This window comes from Salvelinus fontinalis, chromosome 14, assembly GCF_029448725.1.
Source record: "Salvelinus fontinalis isolate EN_2023a chromosome 14, ASM2944872v1, whole genome shotgun sequence".
NCBI lineage: Eukaryota > Metazoa > Chordata > Actinopteri > Salmoniformes > Salmonidae > Salvelinus > Salvelinus fontinalis.
Genome location: NC_074678.1, coordinates 29,176,243 through 29,196,864, shown reverse-complemented (window position 1 = coordinate 29,196,864; position 20,622 = coordinate 29,176,243). Strand labels below are relative to the sequence as shown.

General features: G+C 41.3%; 2 protein-coding genes across 3 annotated transcripts in view; both read right to left on the bottom strand.

Moving 5' to 3' along the window:
- Positions 1–20,622, bottom strand: part of LOC129810577 (cytosolic carboxypeptidase 6-like) — a 434,529-nt gene that overhangs the window by 130,179 nt on the left and 283,728 nt on the right. The window lies entirely within an intron of this gene.
- LOC129810578 (BEN domain-containing protein 5-like) overlaps positions 1–20,622 on the bottom strand; it is a 42,820-nt gene that overhangs the window by 21,646 nt on the left and 552 nt on the right. The gene's annotated exons all lie outside the window — the stretch shown is intronic.

Below are 20,622 nucleotides of genomic sequence, written 5' to 3'. Positions count from 1 at the left end.
ATTTCTCTCTATACGATTTGTATTTCATATACCTTTGACTATTGGATGTTCTTATAGGCACTTTAGTATTGCCAGTGTAACAGTATAGCTTCCGTCCCTCTCCTCGCCTCTACCTGGGCTCGAACCAGGAACACATCGACAGCAGCTACCCTCGAAGCAGCGTTACCCATTGCTCCACAAAAGCCGCGGCCCTTGCAGAGCAAGGGGAACAACTACTCCAAGTCTCAGAGCGAGTGACGTTTGAAACACTATTAGCGCGCACCCCGCTAACTAGCTAGCCATTTCACATCGGTTACACCAGCCTAATCTCGGGAGTTGATAGGCTTGAAGTCATAAACCACGCAACGCTTGAAGCATTGCGAAGAGCTGCTGGCAAAACGCACAAAAGTGCTGTTTGAATGAATGCTTACGAGCCTGCTGGTGCCTACCATCGGTCAGTCAGACTGCTCTATCAAATCATAGACTTAATTATAACACAATAACACACAGAAATACGAGCCTTAGGTCATTAATATGGTCGAATCCGGAAACTATCATCTCGAAAATGTCTATTCTTTCCGTGAAATACGGAACCGTTCCGTATTTTATCTAACGGGTGGCATCCATAAGTCTAAATATTCCTGTTACATTGCACAACCTTCAGTGTTGTCATAATTACGTAAAAATTCTGGCAAATTAGTTCGCAAAGAGCCAGGCGGCCCAAACTGTTGCATATACCCTGACTCTGCGTGTAATGAACGCAAGAGAAATGACAATTTCACCTGGTTAATATTGCCTGCTAACCTGGATTTCTTTTAGCTAAATATGCAGGTTTAAAAATATATACTTGTGTATTGATTTTAAGAAAGGCATTGATGTTTATGGTTAGGTACTGTCGTGCAGCAAATGCGCTTTTGTTAAATCATCCCCCGTTTGGCGAAGTTGGCTGTCTTTGTTAGGAAGAAATAGTCTTCACACAGTTCGCAACAAGCCAGGTGGCCCAAACTGCTGCATATACCCTGACTCTGTTGCAAGAGAAGTGACACATTTTCCCTAGTTAAAAGAAATTCATGTTAGCAGGCAATATTAACTAAATATGCAGGTTTAAAAATATATACTTGTGTATTGATTTTAAGAAAGGCACTGATGTTTATGGTTAGGTACACGTGGGAGCAACGACAGTCCTTCTTCGCGAATGCGCACCGCATCGATTATATGCAACGCAGGACACGCTAGATAAACTATAAATATCATCAACCATGTGTAGTTAACTAGTGATTATGATTGATTGATTGTTTTTTATAAGATAAGTTTAATGCTAGCTAGCAACTTACCTTGGCTTCTTACTGCATTCGCGTAACAGGCAGGCTCTTCGTGGAGTGCAATGTAAAGCAGGTGGTTAGAGCGTGGACTAGTTAACCGCAAGGTTGCAAGATTGAATCCCCGAGCTGACAAGGTAAAAATCTGTCGTTCTGCCCCTGAACAAGGTAGTTAACCCACCATTCCTAGGCCATCATTGAAAATAAGAATGTGTTCTTAACTTCTTGATGATAGGGTGCAGAATTTTCACTTAGGGAAAAATAGCGTGCGCAATTTCAACTTCGTGCTACTCATCCCCAGAATATAAGATATGCATATAATTAGTAGATTTGGATAGAAAACACTCTGAAGTTTCTAAAACTGTTTGAATCATATCTGTAAGTATAACAGAACTTATATAGCAGTCAAAACCCTGAGGACTAACTTTTTTATTGTTAAGTTCCTCTATGTTCAATGGATTGTTTTGGGCAAACCAGAATTCTAATCAGTACATGCGCAGTTTCTACTGCTTCCACTGGATGTCGCCATTGTATGGAAAATGGTTAAGGTTTTTTCTTAGTGAGGTGAACAAGATATTGACCCGGAAGTGGAGGGACGTCGTTTGTTTATGTTTGAGATTTGGGCAAGACGTGAAATGTTCCGTGAGTTTGTTGATATCCTGTATTGAAAACAGATTGACCTGTCTTCAATTTGATCGATTATTAACGTTTACAAATACCTTAAGCTGTATTACAAAAGTACTTTGAAATGTTTTGGCAAAGTTTAGAGGTAATTTTTTTTAGATATTGTGTCGTGATTTTGTTCAAATTGAACGCTGTTTTTCCTGGTACAACGGCGCCAAATAAATGGACAATTTGGATATATATGGATGGAATTAATCGAACAAAAGGACCATTTGTGATGTTTATGGGACATATTGGAGTGCCAACAAAAGAATCTCGTCAAAGGTAATGCATGTTTTATATTTTATATTAGCGTTTTGAGTAGCGCTAGCATGGTTGAAATAGGCTACACTCTCTTGTTTACATTGGGCTATCATCAGATAATAGCATCTTATGCTTTCGCCGAAAAGCCTTTTTGAAATCTGACATGTTGGCTGGATTCACAACGAGTGTAGCTTTAATTTGATATCTTATGTGTGTGATTTAATCAAGTTTAATTTTATATAATTTTTTTGAATTTGGCGCTCTACATTTTGACATGGCTGTTGGGACGCAAGCGTCCCATCTATCCCAGAGAGGTTAACTGACTTGCCTAGTTTAATAAAGGTGTTAAAAAAAAATGGACAAATCGGAATCCAAAAATACCGATTTCCGATTGTTATGAAAACTTGAAAATCGCCACTAATTAATCGGTCGACCTCTAGTACCAATGCATGGTGGTGTCGTGTTGCTCTCCTGGTTCACGCATCCAGGGAGCAATTTGCATGAACGTGGAAAATTAAAAGAGAAAATTTAAAAAAATTGCATTTGGGTAATGAAACAGACCCTTTTCCATTTCTGTTTACAGTTACCAATTAACCATTTTAACGTTGCAATTTCATTGTGGCACGCCCACTGCTATGAAAATATAAATGCATTTATCATTTGGGCATTTAAGCATTGCATTTTTGAACTGGCACTGATCACCCTCCATCTACAGTAAACAAGTTGCATGTAGTTTGTTTTACTTATGTGAAGCTAGCCACAATAAGAATGATCCACAATATTGGAATTTGAGGTTCACCTTCAAAATAAAAGTCCCTAATTGAAAGTGATGCAAATAGTTAAACAGTGGAATTATGCCATATTTGGACTTGATAATGGTAAACAAGTTTGGACTGTTATATACATTTTAACAAAAGACAAGTTAATTTGACAAAAATAAATAAAATCTGTTAAATCACACTGTGGATGTATTAGATTTCAGAATTAAACAGGGTACTTATATTTTTAATTTATTTTACCTTTATTTAACCAGGTAGGCTAGTTGAGAACAAGTTCTCATTTACAACAGCGATCTGGCCAAGATAAAGCAAAGCAGTGCGACAAAAACAACACAGAGGGATAAAGAAACATGGGATAAACAAACGTACAGTCAGTAACACAATAGAAAAGGTATATGTACAGTGTGTGCAAATGTAGTAAGATTAGGGAGGTAAGACAAATAGGCCATAGAGGCTAAATAATTACAATTTAACATTGACACTGGAGTGATAGATGTGCAAGTAGAGATCCTGGGGTGCAAAAGAGAAACAACAAAAAATTACATGGGGATGGGGTGTGCTATTTACAGATGGGCTGTGTACAGGCACAGTGATCGGTAAGCTGCTGTGACAGCTGATGCTTAAAGTTAGAGAGGGAGATATGTCTCCAGCTTCAGTGATTTTTGCAACTCTTTCCAGTCATTGGCAGCAGAGAACTGGAAGGAAAGGCGGTCAAAGGAGGTGTTGTCCTTTGGGGATGACCAGTGAAATATACCTGCTGGAGCGCGTGCTACGGGTGGTTGTTGCTATGGAGACCAGTGAGCTGAGCTAAGGCGGGGCTTTACCTAGCAAAGACTTATAGATGACCTGGAGCCAGTGGGTATGGCGACGGATATGTAGCGAGGGCCAGCCAACGAGAGCATACAGGTCGCAGTGGTGGGTAGTATATGGGGCTTTGGTGACAAAACGGATGGCACTGTGATAGACTACATCCAATTTGCTGAGTGTTGGAGGCTATTTTGTAAATGACATCGCCGAAGTCAAGGAACGGTAGGATAGTCAGTTTTACGAGGGTGTGTTTGGCAGTATGAGTGAAGGATGCTTTGTTGCGAAATAGGAAACCGATTCTAGATTTAATTTTGGATTGGAGATGCTTAATGGGAGTCTGGAAGGAGAGTTTACAGTCTAACCAGACACTTAGAATATGTGGACAACTACAAATACCTAAGTCAGAACCGTCCAGAGTAGTGATGCTAGTCGGGCGGGCTGGTGCAGGCAGCAAATCGGTTGAAGAGCATGCATTTAGTTTTCCTAGCATTTAAAAGCAGTTGGAGGCCACTGAATGAGTGTTATAGCATTGAAGCTCGTTTGGAGGTTTGTTAACCCAGTGTCCAAAGAAGGGCCAGATGTATACAGAATGGTGTCGTCTGCATAGAGGTGGATCCGAGAATCACAAGCAGCAAGAGCGACATTGATATATACAGAGAAAAGAGTTGCCCCGAGATTTAAACCCTGTGGCACCCCCATAGAGACTGCCAGAGGTCCGGACAACAGGCCCTCCGATTTGACACATTGAACTCTATCAGAGAAGTAGTTGGTGAACCAGGCGAGGCAGTAATTTGAGATACCAAGGCTGTTGAGTCTGCCGATAAAAATGCAGCGACTGACAGAGTCGAAAGCATTGGCCAGGTCAATGAAGACGTTGAGCGTGGCTGAGGTGCACCAATGACCAGCTCGGAAACTAGATTGCATAGTGGAGAAGGTACGGTGGGATTCAAAATGGTCGGTGATCTGTTTGGTAACTTGGCTTTTGAAGACTTTAGAAAGGCAGGGCAGGATGGATATAGGTCTAACAGTTTGGGTCTAGAGTGTCTCCCCCTGTGAAGATGGGTATGACTGCAGCAGCTTTCAAATCTTTGGGGATCTCAGAAGATACGAAAGAAGTTGAACAGGCTAGTAATAGGGGCTGCAACAATTTCGGTGGATAATTTTAGAGAGGGTCCAGATTGTCTAGCCCAGCTGATTTGTAGGGATCCAGATTTTGCAGCTCTTTCAGAACATCAGCTTTCTGGGTTTGGGTGAAGGAGAAGCGGGGGGGGGCGGGGTGTGGCAGGTGGAAAGCATGGCCAGCCGGAGAAAAATCGATCATTTCAATAAGCATTTATCATAGATTTATCAGTGGTGACAGTGTTTCCTAGCCTCAGTGCAGTGGGCAGCTGGGAGGAGGTTTTCTTATTCTCCATGGACTTCAGTGTCCCAAAACTTTTTGGAATTAGTGCTACATGATGCAAATCTCAGCTAGCCTTAGCTTTCCTAACTGACTGTGTATACTGGTTCCTAACTTCCCTGAAAAGTTGCATATCGCGAGTGCTATTTGATGCTAATGCAGTACGCCACAGGATGTTTTTGTGCTGGTCAAGGGCAGTCAAGTCTGGAGTGAACCAAGAGCTATATCTGTTCTTAGTTCAATTTTTTTGAATGGGGCATGCTTATTTAGGTTGGTGAGGAAAGCACTTTTTGAAAGAGCAACCAGGAAACTCTACTGACGGGATGAGGTCAATATCCTTCCAGGATACCCGGGCCAGGTCAATTAGAAAGGCTGGCTCGCTGAAGTGTTTAACTTCTCTAGGATAGGGGGCAGCATTTTCACTTTTGGATAAATAGCGTGCCCAATTTCAACTTCCTTCTACTCATCCCCAGAATATAAGATATGCATATTATTAGTAGATTTTGATAGAAAACACTCTGAAGTTTCTAAAACTTTTGAATCATGTCTGTGAGTATAACAGAACTTATGTAGCAGGCAACCCCGAGGACTAACCATTCAGATAATTTTTTTTTTTTTTAAGTCAATGTCTGTTCAATGAGTTTTCATTGGTATACTAGATTTCTAAGGGACAGCGTCAGTTCCTACCGCTTCCACTGGATGTCACCAGTCTTTGGAAATTGGTTGAGGTTATTCCTTTGTGCAATGAAGAAGTACGGCCATCTTGAATCAGTGTAAAGTTATGTGTACTGTTTGAGAGTTGCGCAAGACTAGAAAAGTAGCGTTAGTTTGTTGTCCTCCTGTATTGAAAACAGATAGACCCGTCTTCAATTTGATCGATTATTAACGTTTAAAAATACCTAAAGTTGTATTACAAAGTAGTTTGAAATGTTTTGGAAAAGTTTACAGGTAATCTTTGAGATATTTTGTAGTGACGTTGCGCAAATTGGAAGCTGTTTTTTTCTGGATCAAACGCGCCAAATAAATGGACATTTTGGATATATATGGACGGAATTAATTGAACAAAAGGACCATTTGTGATGTTTATGGGACATATTGGAGTGCCAACAAAAGAAGCTCGTCAAAAGGTAAGGCATGATTTATATTTTATTTCTGCGTTTAGTGTTGCGCCTGCAGGGTTGAAATATGCTACAGTCTTTGTTTACTGTTGTGCTATCATCAGATAATAGCATCTTATGCTTTCACCGAAAAGCCTTTTTGAAATCTGACATGTTGGCTGGATTCACAACGAGTATATCTTTAATTTGGTATCTTACATGTGTGATTTAATGAAAGTTTCATTTTTATATCATTTTATTTGAATTTGTCGCTCTGCATTTTCCATGGCTTTTGGCCAAGTGGGATGCAATCGTCTCACCTATCCCAGAGAGGTTTTTAAGGGAGCGTTTGACAGTGATGAGGGGTGGTCGTTTGACCGCGGACCCATTACGGACACAGGCAATGAGGCAGTGATCGCTGAGATCCTGGTTGAAGACAGCAGAGGTGTATTTAGAGGGCAAATTGGTCAGGAAGATATCTATGAGGGTGCCCATGGTTACAGATTCAGGGTTGTACCTGGTAGGTTCCTTGATAATTTGTGTGAGACTGAGGGCATCTAGCTTAGATTGTAGGACGACAGGGGTGTTAAGCATATCCCAGTTTAGGTCACCTAACAGTACGAACTCTGAAGATAGATGGGGGGGAAATCAATTCACATATGGTGTCCAGGGCACAGCTGGGGGCTGAGGAGGGTCTATAACAAGCGGCAACGGTGAGAGACTTATTTCTGGAAAGGTGGATTTTTAAAAGTAGAAGCTCAAAATTGTTTGGGCACAGACCTGGATAGCATGACAAAACTCTGCAGTAGATTGCAACTCCGCCCCCTATGGCAGGTCTATCTTGTCGGGAAATGTTGTAGTTGGGGATGGAAATATCTGAGTTTTATGGCTTTCCTAAGCCAGGATTCAGATACGGCTAGGACATCAGGGTTGGCAGAGTGTGCTAAAGCAGTGAATAAAACAAACTTAGGGAGGAGGCTTCTGATGTTAACATGTATGAAACCAAGGCTTTTATGGTTACAGAAGTCAACAAAATGAGAGCGCCTTGGGAATGGGTGTAGTGCTGGGGGCTACAGGGCCTGGGTTAACCTCTACATCACCAGAGGAACAGAGGAAGAGTAGGATAAGGGTACGGCTAGCGGCCATAAGAACGGGTCGTCTAGTGCGTTGGGAACAGAGAATAAAAGGAGCAGATTTCTGGGCGTGGTAGAATAAATTCAGGGCATAATGTACAGACAAGGGTATGGTAGGATGTGAGTACAGTGGGGGTAAACCTAGGCATTGAGTGACGATGAGAGGGGTTGCGTATCTAGAGGCACCAGTTGAGCCAGGTGAAGTCTCCGCATGTGTGGAGGGTGCGACAGAAGAGCTATCTAAGGCATTTAGGGCGGGGCTGGGGGCTCTACAGTGAAATAAAACAATAATAACTACCCTAAACAGCAGTAGACAAGGCATATTTACATTAGGGAGAGGAATGTGTACCCAAATGATCATAGGGTCCAATGAGCAGGGAGCCGTTCGGTAGTCACTACTACGCTAGGCAAGCTGGAGACACGGTGATTCAGAAAGATAGCAGGCCGTGGCAAGCAGATGGGTCTTCGGCGACGTTGCAATAGAAAAGCCTGTTTAAACCACCTCGGACGATTACGTCGGCAGACCAGTCGTGATTTATCGGCGGGGCTCCGTGTCGGCAATCAAGAGTCCAGGCCAATTGGCAAAAGAGGTATTGTAGCCCAAGAATTAGCTGGTAGACCTTTTCGGCTAGCCGGGAGATGGGCCTAACTTGAGGCTAGCTCAAGGATAACTGGTGCTTGCTTCGGGACAGAGGTGTTAGCCAGGAGTAGCCACTCGAATTGCAGCTAGCTAGCTGCGATGATCCGGTATAAATGGTCCAGAGCTTGCGGTAGGAATCCGGAGATGTGGTAGAGAAAAAGCAGTCTGATATGCTCTGGGTTGATATCGCGCTGTGCAGACTGGCAGGTATTGACCGAGCGGAGGCTGGCTGGTGTCCGAGTTAACGGTGAAGACCGCTAGCAGTGGCTAACTGACTACTAGCTAGTTAGCTGGCTAGCTCCTGATGGGGGTTTCCGGTTCTAAAGTATAATAGCAGATCCGTACCACATTGGGTGAGGCGGGTTGCAGATGACTATATTCAGTCCGTAGATGGAAAGTGAGATGAACATGTGTACGAAATATGAAAAAAAAGAGGAAAACGATTTACACAAGACAAAACACACATCCGACTGCTACGCCATCTTGGATTATCACTGTACAGCCTTACCTATGGATTGTTGATCAATGAAATGGGTGACCGACAACAACTGAGTTTACACAAATATTAGTGATGTAGCTCTTATTGCAGGACTCAAACCACAGAAAGGAGCCACATTAAGCTTACTAGTCAACCTACTATGTGTATTGCAGGGCTTGACATTAACTTTTTTTAGCCACTTGTCCTACAAAATGGCCTACATGTCAAAGTGTAGGTAATATGCATATTGACTACAGACTCATGTCCAATTTTTTTAAATGTTGCCAGAAAAATGTAGCCAAACTTTGCACATTCCTTGTTGAAGGAGGACAATATGGAGAAGTCTGAGGAGTGTGATGAAGACATGGGTTTTGGTGTCATTGATGAGTTCTTTCTGAACTCTTTGTTAAAAAAAACATCTGTCAGTCCAATGGACGAATTTGGGTTTGACGGATCCCAGGAGAACGCTACTTGCCCCATTGTATAATGCCAACTGTAAAGTTTGGTGGAGGAAAAATACGTTTTTGGGGCTAGGTCCCCTTAGTTCCAGTGAATGGAAATCTTAATGCTACAGCATACAATGACATTGCATACAATTTTGTGTAAAGGCCCTTTCCTGTTTCAGCATGACAATGCCCCCGTGCACAAAGCGAGGTCCATACAGAAATGGTTTGTCGAGATCGGTGTGGAAGAACTTGACTGGCCTGCACAGAGCCCTGACCTCAAAACCATCGAACACCTTTGGGATGAATTGGAACGTCGACTGCGAGCCAGGTCTAATCGCCCAACATCAGTGCCGGACCTCACTAATGCTTGTGGCCGAATGGAAGCAAGTCCCCGCAGCAATGTTACAACATCTAGTGAAAAGCCTTCCCAGAAGAGTGGAGGCTGTTTCTACAGCAAAGGGGCGGACCAACTCCATATTAATGACAATGATTTTGGACTGAAATGTTCAATGAGCAGGTGTCCACATACTTTTAGTCATGCAGTGTATAAGTATGCCCCGCAATACAATTCTGAAGTTCAATAGATTCAGTCAGGGGTCTCGTTAAGAGTTCAGAAATCTGCATTATCAAAACGCAGACAAAAATGTTTAAATCTGTTTTAAACCATTTCACCTGCGTTTTATATTGAAAGTGAAGTGTTTTTTTTGCTTCAATAGCGTGATCAGGGGTGTGCAACTAGTTTTCCTTCACAGAAAGTACATTAGTGCAACACATTCGGCAGAAAACAGCTTCATAAGAACCATTTTAGATCTGCATTTAGAAAGTTCTTTATTTTCCCAACTACCTTTTTAAATGAACTATTTACTGTCTTTTGTAGAATTGATATAACAATCCAACATTATAACTATGGCATGATTCCACTTTTTGTATACATTCGCAACGCTTTCAATTAGTAACTTTTATTTTGAAGGTGATCGCAAATTCCACTATTGTGGCTACTCCTTATTGTGGACAACTTCACATAAGTGTGTGTTTTCTAGCCACCTAGCTATGGAATGACATACCTGCCAAAAGGTTGAACATACGTATCGTTAGGCTTGTGAGAAAATCCATACGTAAATTGTTAGAATCGTAAGAAAAGCCATGCGTGAAACAAAATTTCATCTTGAACATACAAACATGTTACGATTACAGACTAAAATTTTAGGCTTGAACAAATCTTGTGCAGCAATTCTGACGTACAATAAAGCCTTTCAGAGTTTTAGTAGTTTCATCTGGCAAACAAAAAAAACGTACACCAAACGGCCTATGAGGATTGCTATGTGAACAAGCATAACACAGTCTAAAATAAACGGAAGTCAGGGAACACGGAAAGAGATATCCTTCACATTTTCAAGTTAAAAGTCTCCATTCTCTATTACTCCTAAGGTTGCCCAATGACCCCTCAAAACCCACACAAAAGGCCTTAAATCTAGGCACATTTTTACCCCACAGCAAGATAGGGAGTTCCAATATTTATACAATAAACCCTTTTTCCATAACATTATCGAGCCAACTAAGGAATATCATAGTAACTTGTAATCACGTTTGAAGCTAAATTAGGTTTACCTAAAAAAAATTATTGCGAGCTATGACATGACGTAATAAAGGAATTTGAATATGTAGCAAGAGTAGAAATAATTTACCGTTATTAAGCTCGGCAGATACCTTTTCCATCAATGGATGTTGATTTAGGTCGTTGACTGCTATGATTAAGCAATAAGGCACATTGGGGTATGGTACAGTGCATTCGGGAAAGTATTCAGACCCCTTGAGTTTTTCAACATTGTTACGTCAGAACCTTATTCTAAAATTGATTAGTGCTTTTTCCCCTTAAATCTACACACAATACCCCATAACGACAAAGCAAAAACAGGTGTTTACATTTTTTTGCAAATGTCTAAAAAAACGTAAAATGACATTTACATAAGTATTCAGACCCTTTACTCAGTACTTTGCTGAAGCCTCTTTGGCAGCGATTACAGCCTCGGGTATTCTTGGGTATGACACTACAAGCTTGGCACATCTGTATTTGGGGAGTTTCTCACATTCTTCTCTGCAGATCCTCTCAAGCTCTGTCAGATTGGATGGGGAGCCTCGCTGCACAGCTATTTTCAGGTCTCCCCAGAGATGTTAAATCGGGTTCAAGTCCGGGCTCTGGCTGGTTCACTCAAGGACATTCAGAGTCCCTACCGCTGAAAAACATCCCCACAGCATGATGCTTCCATCACCATAGGGATGGTGCCAGGTTTCCTCCAGATGTGACACTTTGCATTCAAGCCATTGTTTCTCATGGTCAGAGTCCTTTAGGTGACTTTTGGCAAACTCCAAGAGGGCTGTCATTTTGCTGAGGAATGGCTCACATCTGGCCACTCTACCATAAAGGCCTGATTGGTGTTGCAGAGATGGTTGTCCTTCTGGAAGGTTCTCCCATCTCCACAGAGGAACTCTGGAGCTCTGCCAGAGCGACCATAGGGTTCTTGGTCACCTCCCTGACCAAGGACTTTCTCCCCCGACTGCTAAGTTTGGCAAGGTGGCCAGCTCTAGGAAGAGTCTTGGTGGCTCCAAACTTCTTCTACTTAAGAATGATGGAGGCCACTGTGTTCTTGGGGACCTTCAATGTTGCACACATTTTTTGGTACCCTTCCCCAGATCTGTGCCTAGACACAATCCTGTCTCGAAGCACTAAGGACAATTCCTTCCACTTCATGGCTTAGTTTTTGCTCTGACATGCACTGTCAACTGTGGGACAGGGGTATTCCTTTCCAAATAATGTCCAATCAATTGAATTTACCACAGGTGGACTCCAAGTTGTAGAAACATCTCAAGGATGATCAATGTAAACAGGATGCACCTGAGCTCAATTTTGAGTCTCATAGCAAAGGCTCTGAATAGATAAGGTATCTGTTTTTTTTATTTTTTACTTCTTATGGCTGCAGGGCGGTGCCGGTACACTTATGACAACAGCCACTTCAAGTGCAGGGCGCGAAATTCAAAAGATATATATATTTTTTATATTTAACTTTCACACATTAACAAGTCCAAAACAGCAAATGAAAGGTACACATCTTGTGAATCCAGCCAACATGTCCGATTTTTAAAATGTTTTACAGCGAAAACAGCACGTATATTTATGTTAGCTCACCACCAAATACAAAGAAGGACAGACATTTTTCACAGCACAGGTAGCATGCACAAAGCCAACCTAACTAACCAAGAACCAACCAAACTAACCAACAAACAACTTCATCAGATGACAGTCTTTTAACATGTTATTCAATAAATCTATGTTTTGTTCGAAAAATGTGCATATTTCAGGTATAAATCATAGTTTACATTGCAGCTACAATCAGAAATTGCACCGAAAGCAGCCCTAATATTTACAGACACCAACGTCAAATACCTAATTACTCATCATAAAACATTTCTGAAAAATACATAGTGTACAGCAAATGAAAGACAGGCATCTTGTGATTCCAGCCAATATTTCCGATTTATTAAGTGTTTTACAGCGAAAACAAAATATTGCGTTATTTTGCGTTATATATATATTGCGTTATATTAGCTTACCAGAAAGACATGCCATTTCCCAGTAGCAAAAGATTAGCGATTGTAACAAACAAGCAAAAGATATATAATTTTTGACTAACCTTGATATTCTTCATCAGATGACAGTCCTATAACATAAGGTTATACATACACTTATGTTTTGTTCGAAAATGTGCATATTTAGAGCTGAAATCAGTGGTTATACATTCTGCTAACTTAGCTACTTTTTCCACAACGTCTAAACAGCAACGATATTTTTCTGACACGTTTTCTGACACACATATTCTGACCAAATGACTATTCATAAACATAACTAAAAAATACATGTTGTATAGGAAATGATAGATCCATTAGTTCTCAATGAAATCGCAGTGTTAGAATTCTAAAAAATAACTTCATTACGACATCCACTTCGGTATAGCTAGAGTACCCAAACGTTGGGCGCCGATGACTAGTTCACATGCACGACAGATATATGAAATAGCATCATAAAATGTTTCTTACTTTTGGTGATCTTTCATCAGAATGTTGGACAAGGGGTTCTTTGTCCAGAACAGTCGTTGTTTGGATTTAGAACGGACACTTTCCCGCTCGATTTAGGAAGCGCACTAGCCAAGTGGCACGAATCGCTCCATCGACAACAAAGTCAGAGAACGGAACACGGCAAAACTCACGAAAAAATTTCAATAATCTGATTAAACTACACTGCTCAAAAAAATAAAGGGAACACTTAAACAACACAATGTAACTCCAAGTCAATCACACTTCTGTGAAATCAAACTGTCCACTTAGGAAGCAACACTGATTGACAATAAATTTCACATGCTGTTGTGCAAATGGAATAGACAAAAGGTGGAAATTATAGGCAATTAGCAAGACACCCCCAAAAAAGGAGTGATTCTGCAGGTGGTGATCACAGACCACTTCTCAGTTCCTATGCTTCCTGGCTGATGTTTTGGTCACTTTTGAATGCTGGCGGTGCTCTCACTCTAGTGGTAGCATGAGACGGAGTCTACAACCCACACAAGTGGCTCAGGTAGTGCAGTTCATCCAGGATGGCACATCAATGCGAGCTGTGGCAAAAAGTTTGCTGTGTCTGTCAGGGTAGTGTCCAGAGCATGGAGGCGCTACCAGGAGACAGGCCAGTACATCAGGAGACGTGGAGGAGGCCGTAAGAGGGCAACAACCCAGCAGCAGGACCGCTACCTCCGCCTTTGTGCAAGGAGGTGCACTGCCAGAGCCCTGCAAAATGACCTCCAGCAGGCCACAAATGTTCATCTTGGATGAACTGCACTACCTGAGCCACTTTTGTGGGTTGTAGACTCCGTCTCATGCTACCACTAGAGTGAGAGCACCGCCAGCATTCAAAAGTGACCAAAACATCAGCCAGGAAGCATAGGAACTGAGAAGTGGTCTGTGATCACCACCTGCAGAATCACTCCTTTTTTGGGGGTGTCTTGCTAATTGCCTATAATTTCCACCTTTTGTCTATTCCATTTGCACAACAGCATGTGAAATGTATTGTCAATCAGTGTTGCTTCCTAAGTGGACAGTTTGATTTCACAGAAGTGTGATTGACTTGGAGTTACATTGTGTTGTTTAAGTGTTCCCTATATTTTTTTGAGCAGTGTATATTGAAAAAACATACTTTACAATGATATGGTCACATGTATCAAATAAAATCAAAGCCGGAAATAGTACTCGCCTATAACGACAGCTAAACAGAAGGCAAATCCATGTCCCCTTTCGCGCCTCCAGAAAACAGGAAATGGGCGGACACGTCATACAAAGAGCCTGTATTCCACTTCAGACCAAGATAAACACTAAATTTCTTCTCTCACCGCCTCTTGACATCCAGGGGAAGGTCTATGAAGTGCACGTATACTCTTACGTATCATGCCCATTTATAGGCAGGAAGTAGAACAGAGCCCCAATTTCAGACTTTCCACTTCCTGGTCAGGAAGTTTGTGCCAAATGAGTTCTGTTTAACTCACAGATATAATTCAAACGGTTTTAGAAACTAGAGAGTGTTTTCTATCCAATAGTAATAATAATATGCATATTGTACGAGCAAGAATTGAGTACGAGGCCGTTTGAAATGGGCACCTTTTATCTGGCTACTCAATACTGCCCCTGCAGCCCAAACAGGTTAAATAAATTTGCCAACATTTTTAAAAACCTATTTTCACTTTGTCATTATGGGGTAGTGTGCAGATTGATGAGTAACGGTTTTTATTTAATACAATTTAGAATAAGGCTGTAACGTAACAAAAAGTGGAAAAAGTCCAAAGGGTCTGAATACTTTCCAAATGCACTGTATTATATCCAATGGTAGACTACAATGGCTTATAAGATAATAGGCTACTTGATGGCCAACAGAAGCAAACGTATCATTCTACACATGTAATGTCAGTTTCATTGAGAACTTTTCCCCATAAAATAGAACCAAGCGAGGGAGTTCCATAACTTCCATTTCAAATTTCCACTCGGACAGTCCCCGAGACGCAAGAACTGAGCATGTATAAAACACTTCGCTTGATACCGTTTTCTTTAAGCAAAGTCAACATTAGAATGCAGTTTAACCTTTTCTCAATAGGGGGGCGCTGTTTTCATTTTGTAAAAAATCGTACCCAAATTAAACTGCCTCGTACTCTATTCTAGATCGTACAATATGCATATTATTATTACTATTGGATATAAAACTCTCAAGTTTCTAAAACCGTTTGAATTATATCTGTGAGTAAAACAGAACTCATTTTGCAGCCAACTTCCTGACAGGAAGTGAAAAATCTGAAATCGAGGCTCTGTTCCAGGGCCTTCCTATTAATTTACCTGAAATCTATGGATATACATGCACTTCCACTAGATGTCAACAGGCACTGGGAGGTGGAATGGGGTGTCTAGCTTGATCTGAGGTCAAACCAGAGCTTTTGGAATGACGTGTCTGGAAATTTCATTGTCTTCGAAGGCGCGAGAAGGAACCCCAGATTGCCTTCTGAAAAGCTTTCGGTATACACGGTAGATATCTCCGGCTCTGATTTTATTTGATAGATGTGATAAAAACATCATAAAGTAGTTTTTTTCAACCGAGTTGTATCAGTTTATTGAACGTTTATTGCGAGTTTTGGAATTTTCTTTTCTTTGCGTCAGGTGAAGTTGGGCACGTTTGCGCCACATGGCTAGCTATGGTTGCTAATTCGACAGGCGAAGAGGACATTCTAAAACCAAACAACGATTATTCTGGACCAAGGACTCCTTGTACAAGATTCTGATGGAAGTTCAGCAAAAGTAGGAACCATTTATGATGTTATTTCGTATTTCTGTGGAAAATGTTTAGTCCTATTTTCCGCCCTTATTGCGGGCGCTGTCTCGCTATAACGTAAGCCGTTTGTTATGGTAAAGTTATTTTAAAAAATCTAACACGGCGATTGCATTAAGAACTAGTGTATCTTTCATTTGCTGTCCAACATGTATTTTATAGTAAAGTTTATGATGAGTTCTTTGGTCAGATTAGGTGACTGTCCAAAATATCTCCGGATAATTTGGTGAATCGATGCTACATATTCCCAACGTATAACCATGGTTTGCAGCTCAAAATATGCACATTTTCGAACAAAACATAAGTGTATTGTGTAACATGATGTTATAAGACTGTCATCTGATGAAGTTGGTCAAGGTTAGTGATTAATTTTATATCTTTTGCTGTTTTTTTGCGATCGCTACCTTTTGCTGCTGATAAATCCATTTGTGTGTGTGGCTATTGTGGTAAGCTCATATAATGCTATATTGTGTTTTTGCTGTAAAACACTTAAAAAATCTGAAATATTGGCTGGATTCACAAGATGTTTATCTTTCATTTGCTGTACACCATGTATTTTTCCTAAATGTTTTATGATGAGTATTTAGGTATTTCACGTTGCTCTCTGTAATTATTCTGGCTGCTTTGGTGCTATTTTTGATGGTAGCTGCAATGTAAAACTATGATTTATACCTCAAATATGCACATTTTCGAACAAAACAGATTTATTGTATAACATGTTATAAGACTGTCATCTGATGAAGTTGTTTCTTGGTTAGTGACTAATTATATCTCTATTTGGTCGGTTTTGTGATAGCTACCTATGCAGTAAAAAAATTGAGAAAATATGCGGTTGAGTCTTTTGCTATTGTGGTTAGCTAATAGAAATACATAGTGTTTTCGCTGTAAAACATTTTAAAAATCGGAAATGATGGCTGGATTCACAAGATGTGTATCTTTCATTTGCTGTATTGGACTTGTGATTTCATTGTATTTATATGCTATTATTTACTTGTGGCGCTATGCTAGGCTATGCTAGTCAGCTTTTTACTGATGAGGATGCTCCCGGATCCGGGATGGTGATGAAGTAGAAGTTAAACCATCTCCGAGTGAATTCATGCAATGCGCTCTAGTGCGCCCAAAATCGTCTTCGAGTGCTTCTTCTCAGGTCTAGCGTGTTAACATATTTTATAGAAACGAGGTTCGAAAGAGGCGTCTCAATAACCACAATCTAAATTGGGTAAAAAGTTGTCGGGACGTGCTGCTCCCTCTCTCGCTCACGTGACTCAGCCAATAGCAGTAGCGCTCTCTCAACACCCCCCCCCCCCCCCCCCCCCCCCCCCCGTCCGGCTCTCCCCACCACTTCAGCAAAAGCCTAACTCACTGCCTGACAGTCAGCAGCAGGTCACAGTGAATGAATTAGATATTTAAAGAAATTTTATTTTGGAAATGAAATCAGAAGCTGCAAAGCAACTAACATCTGGGCTAGAGTTCCTTGATTGACTATCTAACTTTGACAAGCTACGTTCGGTTCATGTCCTTTGCAGATGCTCCACTACTGACAAAAGTTTGAAGGTATAAAAACAATCTGTAACCAAGTAAAGGGAGACGTAAAGTAAGAATTGAACGTGTAAATGGTCATTCATAGTCGTAAGTTAGGGTTTGTACTAGGGATGCACGATAGATCGGTGAACACGTCTGAATCGGACGATATTAGCTAAAAATGCCCACATCGGAATCGGCCCGATGTCTAGCTTAACGCCGATGTGAAAAACCAATGTCAAAGCTGACGTGCATACCTAAATAACGTAGACATATGACGTAATGACGGCATGTAAAATTTCACGCTACACAGCATGAAACACACCTAACCTAGCCCACAATGTCTGCTGTGTGGATCGAGCAGTCAACAAGTCGAGCAGTCATTTGAAAGAGTAAGAAGATTTCAGCAAGACAACTCAATAGAATAACTGGGTAGGTTATTTCACACAGTCACAGTCCCGCTACAATAGCTACAATGCTAATATTTGCGTAAACTCTTCAGAGTTGTGTTCTGTGGGTGTCACCGAGAAGACTGATACCCTATTTTATTGCTTCACATTCCAACCTTGTTTAACATCATCTACTCTAAATATGGCATAAATACAACACACAACCCGGTCCGGTCGAGCCTCACTAGAAGCTGACTAGCTATTTATTTTCATGAACTGAAGTTCAATTTCAATAGGCGAATAACAAGTGGCTACCTAGCTAATACTTACAACGATTCCTAAATCATTGCTAGGAATATTGAAAATGACTGCAGTTTCTACTGGTCATTGTTTTCAGACTGGTTGTATTGGTGCTAGCTCGGTACCAAGCTAAAGCTAGCTAGCTACCCCAGAAGTTGCGGTCAAACAAATAATGCTTATTACCAATGCGGTATTGTAAACATCGTTTGTGGCCGATGTTTGCAGACTTTTTTGTACAGCTTTGACAGTGCTACTGATAGTAGTTGTGGCGCTTCAAATCAAATTTTATTAGTCACATGCGCCGAATACAAAAGGTGTAGACCTCACAGTGAAATGCTTACTTACGAGCCCCTAACCAACAATTTAGTTAAAAAAAAACTGATAAGAATAAGAAATAACAGTAACAAGTAATTAACAGCAGCAGTAAAATAACAATAGCGAGACTATATACAGGGGGGTACCAGTACAGAGTCAATGTGCGGGGGCACCGGTTAGTTGAGGTAGTATGTACATGTAGGTAGAGTTATTAAAGTGACTATGCATAGATGATAACAGAGAGTAGCAGCGGTGTAAAAGAGGGGAGGGGGAGGTCATTGCAAATAGTCTGGGTAGGCATTTGATTAGATGTTCAGGAGTCTTATGGCTTGTGGGTAGAAGCTGTTAAGAAGCCTCTTGGACCTAGACTTGGCGCTCTGGTACCGCTTGCCGTGCGGTAGCAGAGAGAACAGTCTATGACTAGGGTGGCTGGAGTCTTTGACAATTTTTAGGGCCTTCCTCTGACACCGCCTGGTATAGAGGTCCTGGATGGCAGGAAGCTTGGCCTCGGTGATGTACTGGGGCGTTCACACTACCCTCTGTAGTGCCTTGCGGTCGGGGGCCGAGCAGTTGCCATACCAGGCAGTGATGCAACCAGTCAGGATGCTCTCGATGGTGCAGCTGTAGAACCTTTTGAGGATCTGAGGACCCATGCCAAATCTTTTCAGTCTCCTGAGAGGGAATAGGTTTTGTCATGCCCTCTTCACAACTGCCTTGGTGTGCTTGGACCATGTTAGTTTGTTGGTGATGTGGACGCCAAGGAACTTGAAGCTCTCAACTTGCTCCACTGCAGCCCCATTGATGAGAATGGGGGCGTGCTCGGGCCTCTTTTCTGTAGTTCACAATCATCTCCTTTGTCTTGATCACGTTGAGGGAGAGGTTGTTGTCCTGGCACGACAGAAAGGTTGATTGTCAAGGAAAATTAATTCCATTATCTTGGCTTTAATGGATTTCGCCTTTGAGTTGTCTCGCTGAAATGTTCTTACTCTTTCAAATGACTGCTCAACTTGTTGACTGCTCGTTCCACAAAGCAGACATTGTGGGCTAGGTTAGGAATGCTGTGTTGCACAAAATTTTACATGGCGTCATTACGTCATGTACCTACGTTATATAGGTATGCAAGTGAGCTTTGACACCGGTTTATGATCGTAACCATTTACATATGAATTTCCTTACGATACACATGTTCAACCTTTTGGCTGCTATCTCGCTCCATACCTAGCTAATAGCTAGCTATCCAGTGTGAACCTAGAGAGGCATATGGTTAGCTCAGCCAGGTCGTTCAAGATTGACATAGAAATTGGACGTCTATCCATGACGTGAGGACGTTGAGAAATGTATTAAAAAGTGAGCCAGGTTGCATGTTCGATCACAGTCGTGGACAGTTTATTTTTTATTTATTTTTTACACTGGTTTTTATTTTGTTTGAACCCTAACCTTAACCATTCGGAATGAGTGCCTAAACCTAACTTCTACATTTTAAGTTTGGATAAATGGAAAGCTAGAGCAACAATAACACTTCGAAATGTGAAGTTTCAAGCAACTTCGATTTTTTTTGTACGTTTGTAGAATGTGTATATACGTCTAATTCTGCTGTGAGAGATCTTGTTGGGTTAGCGAGCAACACTATGACAATCTCAAAACAACAACAACAAACCTAACCAATGCACACTCAATTGACATTAGCCAGGGACCTGAGATCATTCAGATATTTAAACCCAGGGACTGTTCAGACACGAGGATTATTAATAATCGTGCTAAATACCATAGTTATGGATGGTGCAAAGCTTAGCTAGCTACTTGTGGCTGCTCTGTTACACGATGCAAGTGTGAACGCATGAACAAAACGTTCCACTCATATGTGTAAGGGGAACGTTTTTGATATAACCGGTGACGTGGTGGATACATATTGATAACTAGCTAACTTGCATGCAGCTGGCTTGACGTTGTCCGAGCTAGCTACCAAAGGTCGACTGACAGTGACAGTCATCTCATCACGTAGCTAGCTAACTACCGTATCGAAGTGTTGTGTATTGCTAGCTAACGTATCCAATGTTAGTAAGCAAGCTGGATGTGAGTGGCTGGCTCAGCTAACATTAGCAAACAAGCTAACGTTGATGTCACATAACTAGCTATACATTAGCTAGTTTAGATAGCTAGCCACGTTAGCTGAAAACAATGTCAGC